This window comes from Fukomys damarensis, unplaced genomic scaffold (genome assembly GCF_012274545.1).
Source record: "Fukomys damarensis isolate Sample0158 unplaced genomic scaffold, DMR_v1.0_HiC HiC_scaffold_12, whole genome shotgun sequence".
NCBI classification, from domain to species: domain Eukaryota; kingdom Metazoa; phylum Chordata; class Mammalia; order Rodentia; family Bathyergidae; genus Fukomys; species Fukomys damarensis.
Genome location: NW_022900924.1, coordinates 43,179,907 through 43,194,226, shown reverse-complemented (window position 1 = coordinate 43,194,226; position 14,320 = coordinate 43,179,907).

Sequence of the window (14,320 nt, the reverse complement as noted above, 5' to 3'; positions counted from 1 at the left end):
TTTGAGACAGGGTCTCACTGGTAGTTCAGACTAGCCTTGAACTATGTAGCCTGGGCTGGCCTAGAACTCACAGTGATCCTCCTGGCTCAGCCTCCTGAGTTCTGGGACTGCTGATGTGTGCCGCTGTGCCCAGCTTATACTGGATTTTTTAGACAAGGTCTCCATATGCGTCCAGGCTGGTCCTTGGTTCATGGCGACCCTCCTGCCACAGCCTCCTGAGTGCCGTGATGACAGACGTGCACCACCATGCCCGGCTGGACACATTTTTTCCCCATTTTATTTTATTTTTTGAAGCAAAACATTTATTGGTACATTTTAGATGTACGTGATGATGGCACTCATCACAGGGAGTTTGCACCTGCACATGATACATCCTGCCGCTTCTTTCTTTCCCCACCCCTCTCCCCCTGGACCCCTTCCCCTACCTATGTACAAAAGCTTTTGTTTCCATTTTTTTCCTTCAATTTTCACTTTTTTTCCTCATCCCCCCGCCCCGTTCTGCTTCCCACTTGAACATTTTTCCAGGATCTGTTAGAAGGGCTCCTCATTCTTAAATCCCCGGGACACGGTGGATCACCAGCCTGGGGTGACCTTCTCAGCACCCCTTGTATCTCAGGAGCCATCGGGATTGGGTTTAGGACAAGGGCGGCCCCTCCGCCACATCCTGCTCCTGGTCCGCAGCCCCCACGGCCCCAAGTGCCCTGGCGTGGAAGCCGTGCTGAGCTCGCCTGACCGGGCGGCCGGCCCAGTGTGGTTGGGAGACTCTGCGGCCTTGGGCACCATCCAGCCGGAGAGGAGAAGGGCTGGGAGCAGAGGTTGGTGCACAAAGGGCACTTTGCGGTGGAGCTGAAGCGTTGGATTTGTTTTCTTTAAATTTCCTGCATCAGGAAGAGAAGCCTGAGCCAGCGTTCAGCGTTCCTGAAGCACGGATCTCAGGTGGCTTCCAGGAGCCTTGTGGGCTCCGCCCTGTCCATTCTGCGGGAGTGTGGGGGTGTCTCAGGCTCCTGTCCCTTGGTTCGGTGACGGTCACCACCCTCCTGGAATCCCGACTCTGGGCACCCAGGTCGTCCCAGGTGGGCTTCAGTTATCCACTTACCTGTAGGGGTTGGCTTGGTTTTAGGGGTGTGGGGACTGAACCTGGCGGATTTGTGAACTGAGCACAGACTCTGACTAAGTGATACCCCAGCCCTGTTGTCTTTTTGTTTTGAATTTTAAGGTCACTTTTCCTGGTCCCTCATCTGTGGAATGGGAGGGCCGCACCAGGAGCCCCATGGTTCCTTCCAGCCAGGCCATTGCTGGGATATTCAGACCAAGGCTGGATGCGGTTTCATCAGTGTGGCAGGGCCTTGCCTGCAAAGGCTCAGTAAACCACAGCTCTCCCTCCCAGTACCCAGGGGAGGAGGCAGCCGCCCCAGCCCTGGCCAGGCCAGCTGCGCTCTGATCTCAAATTAGCATCAGCCTCTTATCTCTGACTGCTTTGAATGGCGCAAAGCCTGCCTTTCAGCTGCAGCCTCCTGACAGGACCGACCATGGAGGGCTCTGGGTGGAGACGCTGCCTGCACAGCCTCAGGGCCTGAGGCTCGCTCAGTGGGGGAAGGAGGGGACCAATGGCAAGCTGTGGCCTGGACACCGCTGATCAAAAACTACGGTGCATGCTTCCATTTAAAATCTTTATTACGGTAAAAAGACATTGCAGTGAATCCCCTCACAACACTCTCCCTTTCAAAATACATTCCCCATGTTACGGTTTTCTGAAGCAGTCATGAAAGTCCTTTTTCCCAAGTCTTTATGAGCTGTGATCAAAAGTGCAGTGATTGGGTGGGGGTGTAGCTCAGTGGTGCCACAGCGGCCTGGTAAATGCAAGGTCCTGAGTTCGATCCTGGGTATCAGAAAAAAGAAACAAATGCAGTGACTGCTGCTGCCAAATGCCATGCAATGGAAAGGCAGCTCCTAAAAACATGACGCTGTGTCCCCATCCACCTTATTCACCGATCTGGCACCGTGAGACTTCTGGCTCTTCCCCAAAATCAAAATCACCATGAAAGGTCAATGTTTTAAATCAATTCAGGATATTGAGGCAGCCAGGACAGCACAACTGAAGACCCTCAGGAAAGAGGACTCCAGAACTGCTGCAGAGAGTGGCAAGGACGGTGGGATGAGCGTGTTTGAAATAAGGGGAGGGTTTTTTTCATTAGGGTTATTGGTGCATTTTAGGTACACAGCACAGTAACATTCATCATTGGGATCTTGTACTTTACATGACAGGTCTTGGTTCTCATTTTTTCCCCTTGTCCCTGCCCTCCCTTCAACCCCTTCAGCCCTCTCTATTCACAAAGACTTTGTTTCCATTTTTTCCTTTTCTCATATTTTTCCTTTCCCTTCTTTCCTTTCTCTTACCCCTCCCACTTCCAGGGGGGAGGGTTTTGAGGGGGATGCATGATAATGTATCTTTTACAGTATTAGTTTTATTTTTTTTTTTACCAGAAAATTGAGTTTCGTTTTATTTTTTGGTTTTCTGAACTAAGGTCTCACTATGAAGCCCAGGTTGCCCTACAGCTCATAGCAAACCTCCTGCCTCAGCCTCCCAAGTGCTGGGATTACAGGTGTGCCCACCACACTCGCTTCCAGGAGGCTTTCTATTTGAACTGTTGAGCTTTTTTTTTTTTTTTTTTTTTTTTTCCTGGGGAACTGTGGTGAGGCAGGTGGTGACACCACTGAGCTAAATCCCCAGCGCTGAGCATGCATTTATTTATTTATTTATTTATTTATTTATTTGGGTTTTTGAGACAGGGTCTCACTATGTAGTTGAGACTGACCTGGAACTCACTATGTAGCCCAGGCTGGTCTCAAATTTACAGCAATCCTCCTGCCTCAGCCTCCCAAGTGCTGGGATTACAGGAGTGTATGCCACCACACCCAGCCCCTGAGCATTTATTTTAATGACCAAAATAGTAGCTAGGTCAGAAGAGGCTTGACCCAAAGAATTGAAGGATTTGAAGATGAGCATTTTTAAAAAGATGAATTCAAAGCAATGGGAGACGCTGCAGATATTAGTAGATTGTGTGTGGTCCCTGCTCCTCGACCCAGTATTTTCTACAAAGTGAGATGAGTCACGGTTGTTGCAGTGACAAAGGCCAGGGAGAGAGTAGAGCAGGTGATGCGTGGATGTGGTGAGAATCACGATGCGAACTTGGATGACTCCAGGTTGGGAAAGGCCTGTTTCTCCTGTCGCAGCACACAGAGGCCCTGCAAGAGGTGTCCCTGTGTCGTGGAGCTGGAGACAGGCCCAGGATGGCCAGGCGAGCTGCCCAGCGTCACTCCGTCCTCCTCGCTGGCAGTGACTGACTCTCCGTGACATGGTGGCCTGGACTCCCCCAGGCCGCGCCAGGGCTGGCAGAGGTCACCGTCCCTCAGGGCAGCTGTGCCAGGCAGGACTTGTCCCTGGCCAGAAGCAATGGCTCACGCCTGTGGCAGGGCAGACAGCAAGCTGGGGGTGGGGAGGGAGCACACCAAGAGGCAGAGCCAGAGGGGACAAAGACCACCAGGGCCCGCGCAGCAGTGGGGCCACCCGGGGGCCTCAGGGGTTTCAGGAGCTTAATTCGTCCTGTGAGGTTGCTGGTCTCCCGCAGGCCTCCGTGTCCTAATCTGGTGACAGGTGAGGGGGTCTTGTGCCAAAGGAGAGCTGTGAACTGGACAAGGACGTCACATCCAGTCGGCCCAGACATGGCCCCACCACCGCCCCGGGACCCCAGGAGGGTGGCAGTCAGGTCCCTTTCCCAGAAGCCAGCTGTGTGGTCTTTTGCCTGGGACTTAACACCTCTGTACTACTCACCTCAGAGTGATCCACTGCCTGCTTGTCCCTCCACTTCTGCTCTCTGTCACCTGTAAGATTTCAAGCTGTGTTGTGCCGTGGCTGAGAGGCAAACACTGACTTGCTTCCCAAGAGGCAGGGGTTTGTGTAGTGAGGCTGATCGTGACATTTCATTATGGCCAAAGCATTGCCGTGAATCCCCTTAAAATCCTCACTCCAACACACTCGTCCCATCGTCCTTGTCACTTTTTGAAGCAGTTCCGGAAGGCAGGCTCGGAAAAGCATCGTGGTATTTGGCACCGTGTGACCTCTGGCTCTTCCCCAGAGCCAGAAAGGACAATGAAAAGTCAATGATTTGAATCAGTTCAGGACATGGAGGCAGCCACTTCAGCTCAATTAAAGATGCTTGCAACAGAGGACCACCAGTACTGCTGCCGGAAGTGGTAAGAGTGATGGAATGTGCGCTCTCAGAATGAGGAGGAGGACTTTGAGAAGGGTTTGTGGCCATGTGTTTCTGACTTATACATTAAAATGAAACACATACTGTACTTTTTTATCATCTTCATAAGGGTGAGGGTGCATCGGCCTCCAGGAATTTGGAGCTCCCTGGAGGACGGAGAGAAGCTTGCTTGCAAAACCCTAAATGGCTCCCGGCCCATATGAGTAGTGCTAGGAGAGCTCAGCTGTGGGATGAGGGTCCCGAGGAAGTGCTCAACTTCTCCTAGGGGCTGCAGCGTCCTTCAGGGGCTCAGGAGGGGAAAGTTCCCTCTTCCCAGGGCTGGGGGGCAGCCGAGGAAGTTTGGTCTGCAGTGAGGTTAATAGCCAGGCATAGGGTACAGTGACACCCATTCTCCAACTGCTCCCTCATCAAAGCCTGTGAGCTGAGGCGGGCAGGGATCAACCCTGCTGGACAGAAGGGGAAACTGAGGCTCAGGGAGTGCATCAAGCTGCCCGTCCCCAGCCTAAGGCAGCTGAGTTGGCATCCATACCCCTGAAATAAGAGAGGAGGCTAAAGGTGGGCTGGGACATGAGGGTTAGGGACAGGATGGGGACCCTGGGGCCTGCAGGAAAGAAACAGAGGACGGGGGAAGGAAGGGGGTTGAGTCTCAGTCCCAGGAAAGCAGCAGTAGGAGAAACAGGCACAAGTGATTCCTGCTGAGGACCAGGGAAGAGAGAAGGCAGCAGGCACCTGTAGTTGGCACAGAGAGATCACTGATCCTGGTAAGAGAAACCCCAAACCCTTCAGTTCCAGAAACTGGCTGGCTGCTAAAGAAATGAATTGTCGCTCTCTTTTTTAACTTTAAAACCACAGACCAAAGCTTTCCTTAAGCTTTTCGTTTTTATTCTTGTTTTTTTGAGACTGAGTCTCACTATGTAGTGCAGGCTGGACTTGAACTCATAGATAGCCCTGGCTGGCCTCAAACACTCAGCGATCCTCCTGCCTCAGCCTCCCAAGTGTTGGGATCACAGGTGTGGCCCACCATGCTCAGTCCATTGCATTCTCTTTTATACCTTGAAGCCAATCCAGGGTGGGCTAGCTGTGGTCACTCCTGGCCTTTGCAGGACAGTGGGGGCTCTGCTGAGAGCCACTTGGATTGGCTCATGCTGTCACTCAGCACCTGCAGAGGCTTCTATGGTCACCTTCATGTTATCATTGGGGAAACTGAGGCACTGAGCAGTCAAGCACCCAGCTGAAGACCACACAGCAAACGTGTGACAGAGCCCAGGCAGGGCCTGGAGATTGTGCCAGGGCTGCTTCTGGCCACAGGGCTCCTCTGTTCCAAGCACCCCCATGTGCCAAGCCGTCTAACTGCTACCCTTGCTCATCTCTAAGATCTCTGCGACTTAGACATTGCTCTTATTTTTAAATAAATGTCTTTTTCCATAATTACAAAAGCTAAACATATTTTGGATTTTTTTTTAAGCCAGTGTTTGGCTGTGTTGCTCAGGCTGGGCCCAAACTCCTGGGCTCAAGTCATCTTCCTGCCTCAGCCTCCTGAGTAGCTGAGACTACAGGCACATGCCACCACCCCCAGCTATATTTTGGGAAGACTGAAAAGTATAGAAAAGCATAAAGAGGAAAATTAAATCCTTTGTGATCCTTCAACCCAGAACTAAGCCTTGTTACTATTTTGGGGAACATCCTTCCAATCTTTCTTTTTATCAGCATACTTACTAAAAATTGTTTCCGGATGTGGTGGCGCATACTTGTGATCCCAGCACTTGGGAGGCTGAGACAGGAGGATTGCCAGGAGTTCAAGGCCAAAAAAGACACCGAGCTATCCATAATCTTTAGACCAATATCGTGGAACTCCCTGACCTCTGGGTGCAACCTGACCAAGGTGTGCTTCAAAGAGCGAGAAGGGTTCTACCAGGAGGTTTTGGGAACTCTCTACCTTCAGCTCACTTTTGCTGCGAACCTACAATTGTTCTGAAATATATGCCTCTTTAAGAGGGAAAAAAAAGCTTCTATTCATGAAAAGACACTAAACAAAAAGATGCACTAGGACAAGATACTTGCCAAATGTATAACGCACATATTTGGGATTAGAGTCTTAAATATATAAAGATCTAGAATAAATATGAAACAGCTCTTGGGAGGCTGAGGCAAGAGAATTGCCACAAGTTTCAGGCCAGCCTCGGCTACATAGCGAGAACCTATCTGAAAAAAGAAAAGAAAATTTTTAAAGGCAAGAAGAATGCAGCTATGGGCCGTGGATTTAGCTCAGTGGTTTCACCAACTGCCTTGCAAGCTCAGTGGGGGCCTGAGTTTGATCCCCGGTACCAAAAAAAAAAAAAAAAAAAAAAAAAAAAAAAGAAAGAAGAATGCAGCCAGGTGTTTTTGCAACAGAAGAAACGTATGAAAGGTGTGACTTCATCAGGAGCCAGGCAGATGCCAACAAAAGCCAGCCATCGGCTTGGCAAAGAGAATGCGATCAGAAGTCCAAGTGTGGGCAGGAATGTGGGGCTGAGGAAATTCTCATCTCCTGGTGTGGATGTGAGTTCCTTACACTTCTTAGGGCAGCCGGCAGCGTGATGGGGCCGAGGGTTGATTGCTCTGGCTGGCACTACCCAGTTAGGACTTGCCTCTGCCCTGTTGCCTGAGTGCCAGCTCCCCTCCTAAGGGGCACCATGCCAGGAGGTTCAGGGCAGCACTCTTTGCAGTGTATTTTGTTTGGTTGGTTTGAGTTTTTGGAGACAACGTCTTATGTATCCCAGGCTGGCCTCAGACTCGACAGCAATCCTCCTGCCTCAGCTTCCCCAGTGCTGGGATTACAGGTGTGCACCACCACTCCCGGTGTGAGACCAAATTTCTGAGTGGCTGCAGGTCAGATCCTGTGCCCTGGAGCTTGTGTCCTGCCCCTATGAGTTCAGGACAGGAACACAAGTGACATCTGTCATGCTGCATCCAGAGATGCCTCGGCCGACCCCACAGCTGTGTGGAACCTGTCACTTGGTCCAGGGAGCTGAGAATCTGTGACCCAACCATCACTCCCTGGGGCCATGGGCCAGGCAAGAGTTCTGCACAGTCTGCCTGGTGAGGAAAGGGACCAGCAGACTGTCCCCTGCCTGAGTCCCTCGTGTCCCTGCTCTATAAAGGCAAGGGTGGCCTGCTTCAGCCAGAGTCCGGATTTCGGACAAGATGTCACTTGAACGTCCAAAGTTAATCCACAGAGATACAGAGCCCCGCTTTCCATTGCTGCAATTGGAGTTTCTAGTTCCCCAAAACCAGCAGGAGTCAAAAATAACCAAAGTAGGGCCGGGGATTTAGCTCAGTGGTTTTGCCACCTGCCTCGCAAGCACAAGGTCCTGAGTTCATTCCCCGGTACCAAAATAAAAAGAAAAAAGAAAAAAATCTCCACAAATTTGAGGCCAGCCTGAACTACATAGTGAGATCCTGTCTCAATAAGTGTCCCCCCAAATCATCACTGACTGTTAGAGAAATGATGCAGATTAAACTAACACTGAAATTCCATCTTACTGGGGAGAGAATGACCACCATCAAGAGCCCCACCCTGGCAAGGCTGCGGGAAAACAGGAACCCTTCTCCATTGCTGGTGGGAACGGAAACTAGAACAACTACTATGGCGATTCCTCAAAAAACCAAAAATAAGCCAGGCGTAGTGGCGCACACCTGTAATCCCAGCACTTGGGAGGCTGAGGCAGGAGGATCGCTGTGAGTTCCAGACCAGCCTGGGCTACGTAGTGAGTTCCAGGTCAGTCTCAACTACATAGTGAGACCTGTCTCAATAAAAAAAAAAAAAAAAAAAAAAGAAAGAAAAAAAAAGAAAAAGAAAAGAAAAGAAAGAAAAAAAAACCATTCAGTGAAATGAGTCATAGGCAGTCCTGGTGGTGCACACCTATAATCCCAGCACTTGGAAGGCTGAGGATCACCAGGAGTTAGCCAGATTCTGTCTCAAAAACAAATGTTTTGAGGAACAGCCACATCATTTCACATTCCCACCAACAGTGTGCAAGGTTCCATTTTCTCTGCATCCTCACCAACACTTATTATCTGGGTTATTTTTGTTTGTTTACAGCATCTAGGGATTGAATCCAGGGCCCTTGCACTGAGCTGCAGCTCTTTATTTTTTAAATTTTTGATTCAGGGCCTCTGTAAGTTAGTTACTAAGTTACCCAGGTGACACTTGAATATGTGATCCTCCTGCCTCAGCCTCCTCATTGCTGGGATTACAGTCCTGTACCACCATCCCTGGCTGATTTTTTAGCGGTGGTGACAAAAATGCCACTTTTGAAAGAGCTGAGCCAATCGGACCTTTGCCTGTGCCCTCCAAGTGCCACATGCAGACTCCAGGATGCACAAAGGTTTGTCACCAAGCCCACTGTCCTTGGAGCCAGTGACACCCAGGTGATGCCACTAGTCGTGACCCAGTGTGCAGGATCCCCCAGGTCGGGGGTCACCTCAAGGCATCCCTGCTGCTCACATCACTGCCAGGACAAGCCTGTCCCTGTCCCTGTCCCAGGGGCTGAAGCAAGAGGGCAAGGCTGGCTTTCCCTGTACTTGGCAGAAAATTTGCGCACAGTGCAGGAACCCCCGCCGGGCGGCGTCATCAGGGCTCTGCTGCTGGGCACAGGGGACAGAGCAGAGCCACAGATGGAAGCTGATCCTGTCCGTGGTGCCTGTCTCACCCCTGGGGTCCCCAGCAGTCCCTGAACCTTCTGCTGGTGGCTGTGGGGAGGCAGGAGACACGGCGAGGGATGGGCAGGGACAGGCCCTGTCGATGGCTCTGAGACCCTGGTGGCTTCTCGGGCTGGGAAGCGGTCATGTGTCCAGCTGTGAGGAAACCCCGTCACCCCGGTGACTCTCACATGGGACTGAACGTCCTCAGGCAGAAGTGGGGGGCATGACACAAGGTCAGCTGCTCGAAGGAGGCTGCTGGGCCCGGCTCAGCTCCCACGAGCCTGCCCGTGTCCACAGCTCTCAGGGAAGGCGGTGTCCAGGCCAGCAGTGAGGGCTGGGACCTGTGCGGGTATATGGGCCTGGGAGAGTTAAATGCTTTCTCACTGAAATTCTTTTGTTTGTTTTTTATTTTTGGAGACAATACATAGCCCAAGCTGACCTGGAACTCACAGCGATCTTCCTGCCTCAGCCTCCTGAATGCTGGGATTATAGGCTTGCACCACCACTCCCAGCTTCATTATTGAAATTCCTAATTATTTTTTAAACAAAGGAACCTCAAATTATATGTTTTCCTGGCGGCACCTCTTCCACAGCGGCCCAGAGGACCACACAACACACAGGTGTCTCGGAAGTCTGCGACGGTCTGGACATGGTTGGACAAAAGGCTCATGAACTGGAAGATGGTTTGGGGTCTAAACTACACCTGTAACCCCAGAACTCTGGGAGGCTGAGGCAGGGGCTCTCAAATTCAAGCTCATCCTGGGCAATGTAGAGACTAGAGTGAGACCCTGTCTCAAAATAAATAAATGAATGAATGAATAAGTCAGGACTAGGGATATAGCTGAGTGCAAAGGCCTTGGGCTCAGTCCTCAGCACAAAAAGAGGAGAGAGGAAGAGGACCTAGTGGCAGGTGTGTAGGTGTCTGAGGTCAAGCCCCAAGCAGCGATTAAGGTCATCCCCATAGAACCTCGGTTAACTTTGGAGACTATTTGGATACAAACAGTAAGGCCAGCATGTGGCACACCCTAGGTTCTCTCTTCACAAAAGGAAAAAAAAATAAAGGTAGGCCTGGTTCAAGTCCTTGTTGCTGCTTGTTCCGTCACATGGACTCCTGCCATGGTCCCACCTGCTGTACCACGATGCAGGCAGAAGGCCCTCACGAGAGCTGGCAGAGGCCAGCACCTTGACCCTCCTGAGCAACCTCTTTCTAAAGCCCCCAGACTCCGAGGTTGTGTTATAGCAACAGGAAAAGGGTTGCTAGAGCTCATGCCACACCTGTCACGGCCCTGCCTTGTCACAAAGATGTCTGCCTGCATTGCCACTACAGCTGAACTGCGAACTCCCAAGGACAAGGCCCTCACTCTGTGGTAGCTGATGTAGCTACCAAAGACTCTATACCAAGGCAGTTTTTTAGTGGCAAAGGAAAGCGAGCCAGATGACTCCTGATTGTAAGGAGTTGGGTTTTGTTTTGTTTAGAGATAGGGTCTCCCTGTGTAGTTGAGGCTGGCCTTGAACTCCCTGTGCAGCCCCTATGTAGCTTTGAACTTGTAGTGATCCTCCTGCCTCAGCCTCCTGAGTGCTGGGATTACAGGTACGTGCTACCATGCATGGCTGTAAGGAGTTGGACTTTATCAGGAAAACATGTGGGAAGTAATGTGATCTTGGTTTCCATAAGGTCAAGGCCAGTCGGTAGCTGAACTCCGGTACTGCTGTTTCTCTTGGAAGACTCTGATGTTTGTGGCGTGGGTGCTGTTTCCTGACTCCAGGCCTCCTGTGAATTTTCTGTGGTTAGGAGACTCTGAGAGACACAGAGTGTGCCCAGGCTTCCATCTGCGGGTCCTTCCTCCTTCCAAGAAATCCTGACTGGGTTTGGTCCTGGGAAGGAAAGGCTGGGATAAGAACTGGGCAAAAGCTCCATATGGGCCAGATGTGATGGTGCATGCCTGTCATCCCAGCAGTCAGGAGGCTGAGGCAGGAATGTTTCAACAAGTTCAACCCAGCCTAGGTTACATATTGAGTTGAAGGCCAGCCTCAATTCCATAGTGAGACCCTGTTTCAAACACTCACCCCCACCTCCGAGAGAGAGAGAGAGAGAGAGAGAGAGAGAGAGAGAGAGAGGACCTCCACATGGAGCAGTCAGAGACTAGGACCAAAAGGCTGAGGAGGATCTGCACTGTGGATTGGAGCTGGGACAATCTCGCCCCTCAGGGGCCCATATGTGACGCGGTAGAAATCAGATTGTATGTCTCCTGCTCTGTCATTCACCACCTGTTTCTGAATTTGTCCAAGACTTTTTTTTTTTTTGAGACAAGGTCCTACTGTGTTCCTGAGGCTGGTATCCAACTCCTGGGCTCAAGCAGTTCTCCTGCCTCAGCCTCCCCAGTTGCTGGGACTACAGGCTGAGATTCCTTTCTCATGGTTTGTGCGGGAAAAATAATGGCATCTGTGTCATCTTGAAATTGATCTGGAGATTAGCGGAGGCAGTGAATGGTGGCTGTGAGGCTGCACCGTGGGACCAGGATCTTGACTGTGGTCAGAGCCACCAGTTTCCAGGAGGTCCTTTCAGCTCCACTCTGCACTGTTCTTTGACTTTCATCTTTCAGAAATGTCTACACCCAGGGTCTCACTTTGAGGGCTTAGACCCCAGTACCTATTTCCCCTCTTCCTTCGTAACAGAACCCCATTTGGTTTGGGGCCACTGTGTCCAGACAGGCCCAGAGCAGGTCATGGCCACCTGAGCTCTGTCTTTCTAGCCTTCCTCGCAATGGGAAGACCACGTGACCAGCTCCAGCCAATAGAACTGAAGGAGGCGCACTCAGGATGGCTGCCTTCTCCCTCCGAAGGCTTGGAGCTGCAACACAGACATACATGAACATACACACATGCTACACACATGCACCACATACACACAGTTCCAGGAAAAAAGTCTGACAGACCCCAGAGATGCCAGCCATGACATTGCTGAGTGCCAGCCCAGCCCCCATCCAATTTTTATTATATGACACAGAGGCCACTATTTGCTTAAGTGCCCTGTAAGTCAGGTCTTCTGCTGTCTGCAGCCATATTTATTTCTGACATATTTGTTTTTTATGTATTTATTTTGCTTTTTCTAGGCAGGGTCTCACCGTGTAACCTAGGCTGGCCCTGAACTTGTGGTGATCCTCCTGCCTCAGCCTCCTGAGTGCTGAGGTTACAGGTGCGTGCTGTCACGCCTGGCTCCCGACATATTTATTGTTTCCTTTGGCTCTCACCCTCCTGCCTTCACTCAGGACCCTGACTCTGTTGCCCATGGGCAGTGGAGTGAGCTCGTAGTCTCTCTCTCTTGTTTTACATTTTTACCTTCATTTGCAGCACATAATGGTTACATTTCTCATGCAGAGCTGGTGCAAGTTCGCGACACATCTTGTCCCTTTCTGCATCCCCTTCCCCTCCGAGGGGCGTTCCTAACACACACAGGACTCAGAGGAGGACAGGGTTTCCATGGGGACCAGACGCGCACCAGCATGCGGCCCAGCACATCTGCCCTATTTTCGCCTCCAGGCCCCGCACAGCCACCTGCCAAAAAATAGAAGCTGAGTTCTGGGGCCAAACTCCTGTGTCCTGGGGCTGGGTGGGGCACCTGCTTAGGGTTCCCAGCTCCCCAAACCGTGTGCCCTGGCTGAGCTCCAGTTCCTTCACTGGGCACTGCCCAGGGCACCTGGCTGCAGTTAGTGGGTGCTGGGCTTGCCCACCTCCCATGGAGTGCACCGCCTCACCCGACCCTTCCGTAGGCCCTGGAAACACTTCCCTTCCAAGGCCTCCTGTACAACGTACCGGATAAATGCAAATGTGTCTGCAAACCACACTAAATATTTTGTGTTACAAACTCCTTTGAGCCAGGATCTTACCATGCAGTTCAGGCTGGCCTTGAACTCACTATGTAACCCACGCTGGCCTTGAATTTACAGTGATCCTCCTGCCTCAGCCTCACTTGGGAATACAGGTGTGCACCCCCTTGCCCAGCCAGGAATGAATAATTTACTGAATTTCACTCAGCTTTTTTTTTTTTTTTTTTTGAGACAGGGTCTTGCTATGTAGTTCAGGCTGGCCTTGGACTCACTATGTAACCACACTGGTCTCAAACTAATGTTGCTCCTCCTGCCTCAGCCTCCTGAGTGCTGGGATTACAGGTGCGCACCACTACACCTGGTTTACCTAGTGAGTTTGAAGCCAGCCTGAACTAGGCAGTGAAACTCTGTCTTAAAAAAGCAAAACAAAAAGATTCCATTACGTGACAGACACTGGTAGGAGGAGTGGGGTTCTGTGAATGACTCAGAGGCCCCAACCCAGACTTGTCACAGTTGCCAGTAGGAGGACTCTGGGTGGGCTGGAGGAAGGGCGGTGGGTGCTCCCTACCTCCACCTTCAAGCCTTGTTCTCAGACCCTAATTTGGATCAAGGCCCGGCCCTGAGAGGGTTTAATCACTTTATATTTTTGTGTCGGCATCATAGTTCGATTTTGTTTGTGTTTCTTTGACTGTTGCCTTTTTCTTCAGAAACCTTTAGCCTTTTTATCGTGCTTATTTTACTTCTCTTTTTATCTTTCACTATTGAGAGGCTACACACAGCAAGCAACTGGGGCTCTGCAGGGTCTTTCCTGCCCTGGGGCAGTGGCTTGGGGGAAGTCCTTGATCTTGACTCAGACTGCTGGGGGTGGGGGTGGGGCACCACACCTTCAAAGTGACAACTTCCCAGGGCCCCCAGGTTCAGGCCTCTGTAGCTGCAGGAAGTCTATAAACCATCTGTAAACTGTAAACGGAAGCTTCCAAAGTGGCTCAGGGCCTCCTCAGAAGAGCTTGCAGCTTCGGGAGCCCACAGGGTTCCCAACAGGGGACTCATCAGTCAGGTAATCCCAGCACTCTGGGAGACTGAGGCAGGGGGGTCCCAGGTTTGAGCTCAACCTGGGCAATTTAGCAATTTAGTTAAGTCCCTGTCTCAAAATGAAAAAACATGGTAAACAAACAAAAACTGAAAACATGGCACTGAGTCCAATCCCTAGTCCACTAAATCACTGGATAAAAATAATAATAAGGCTGGGCACAGTGATGCACATCTGTAATCCCAGCACTTGGGAGGCTGAGGCAGGAGGATCACCATGAGTTTGGGGCCACCCTGCACTACATGGTGAGTTCAAGGCCAGCCTGAATTACATATCAAGTCCCTGTCTCAAAATACCCAAAAGGAAAAAAAAAAAATGAGCCAGGGATATAGCTCAGCGGCACTCCACTGGAAAATAAAATAATAATTATTATTGTAATTATAAAAAATATGGCAGAGCACTTTAAGTTGTGAGATCTTTTTTTTTTTTTTTTTTTTTTTTTTTTTTTT